This window comes from Mercenaria mercenaria, chromosome 10 (assembly GCF_021730395.1).
Source record: "Mercenaria mercenaria strain notata chromosome 10, MADL_Memer_1, whole genome shotgun sequence".
Lineage (NCBI taxonomy): Eukaryota > Metazoa > Mollusca > Bivalvia > Venerida > Veneridae > Mercenaria > Mercenaria mercenaria.
The window spans coordinates 33,521,179-33,523,315 of record NC_069370.1 but is presented as its reverse complement, the minus strand read 5'-3'; positions in this window follow the sequence as shown (position 1 = coordinate 33,523,315).

Sequence of the window (2,137 nt, the reverse complement as noted above, 5' to 3'; positions counted from 1 at the left end):
ATTTCAAGAACTTATAGAACTTTACCAGTTCCTGAACAGCTACTGTTGGTCTAGACTAAGACTAAGAACCAAAATTGTTCATGAACACAGGTTCATTAAAAGTACTAAAATTCAAAACCTTTTTCTAGTTCAGTGTAACCAGTTCTTGAACCCAATTGTGAGTTTCTGAACTGTTCATTCATTAAACATAAAACTTAGGTTTATTACCTTTTACAATAAATAAATAAGTTCATGAACTTTTCATGAATGTTCATAAACATTAAATTCATAATGTCACATGATCAGTTTCCATTATTTTGTTGCGTGCTGGGAATTTTTTTGCACATGTGATTCAGCAATTTTTGAGAAGTTTGTGCAGCAAATAAGAAGGAAATAATTATCATACCACAGTTAGGAATTGTTTAAAAGGAACATGAGTATACTGAAAATCAAACAAGTAATTATGATGTTGTCATAAATCATTCATTTAAAAAAAAAAATTCTTTTAAAATGTCACAAGTTTTCACGACCCTGAAGCAAAGCTAGTACATGTCTTGAATTTCAATCTTGAGATTAAAGTAAATTATACATTGTTTAACTTAATGTTTTGTATTTTATACAGCAATTGTTTACTTCTTATTATGCTCCCAATCCCACTCTACTTTACTGCTTTACTCAACATGTCATTTGTCGAGGCTGGAAAATGTCATTGTCACAGTGACTCAGCAGAGACTAAAAAAAAACAGTCTCTGGCCAGGCTAACTGAACAACACTTTGACCTACAGGATTTGTTCTTGTATCAAGCTCTACCGAAATTGTTAAAAGAATTCCATTACATGCATGCAGATCTCTCAGGTTTCATAGTGTTTCAATATTCATGAACTAGTTCATGAATTAAAATTCATGTATGATTTTTAATTCATGAACAAGTTCATGAATATCAAGTTCATGAATAAAAATTCATGAAAACCAAAATTTATGTTTCATTAATTTCAATATTCATTCATTCGGGGGGGGGGGGGGAAGCTGTTCTTACGGCCATACCCCTCCATGCATGGTACAAGAGGAAAACATCAGGTGCCCCTCCATGCATAGTACTAGAGAAAGACCTCAAGTGCCTCTCCAGACATGGTATTAAAGGAAGCCCAGGTGCCCCTCCATGCATGGTACTAAAGGAAGACTCCAGGTGCCCCGACATGCATGGTACTAAAGGAAGACTTCAGGTGCCCCTCCATACATGGTTCTAAAGGAAGATCCCAGGTACCCCTCCATGCATTGTTTCAAGCACAACCATCCAACTAGATGGCTTCCTCACCCGAGAGTTCTGCACCACAAGCAAGGTTTCAAACCCACAGGGGTGAGTTTAAACTCGAAACTCACTTTTCTTACTCGAAACTCACTCGAAATTCACTTTTTTAACTCAAAACTCACTACTCAAAAAAACAAAGAAATCCTCAAATTTATTCGAGCTATAGAATGTTCGAACCAACTGAATTTCAAATATAATTAGGTAAGCTTTCTAGAGAAACATGATGTACTGCATATCTTACTTAGCAGTTGACTAAAGAAAGTATGGAAATGATATGAATTACAGTTTTATGCTTATTAAAAAAACACACATTAATTGTATATTACTGTATGAAGATAGAGGTTTTATAAGGACCATAGGTCAAGAGCATAGCAGGCTGAGTTCGTGCAAATGAAGTTGAATGTACCATAAAACTTTATACCATGCACTCAACGCTTTTTATCCATAAAACCTTTTTTTATATATACTACAAGACGGATATAACAGTCAAAACATGTTTTTACTGCGTTTTTGCCCCTAAAAACTAACCAAATCTGGGAGGTTAAGAAGTTTACTAACTAGAAAATTTTAATACAATATTCAAACACACATCATAAAATGCATATATAGTATATTGCACATACTTTTCCAACTTAAAAAATCAATTAAAATCATCAATAATTACGTTGTAAAACTTCTAATCCCTTCTCTATAGCTGAATCCATTGTTAAAATATTCATTCTGCCTATGACTTCTTTTCTTATTATGCACTGTGCTATTAGATAAGACTTACTGGTATAAATAGTATAAATAGTTTACACATATTTATTTAATCTAACCAATAAGAAGACTATTATAATAATTAATATG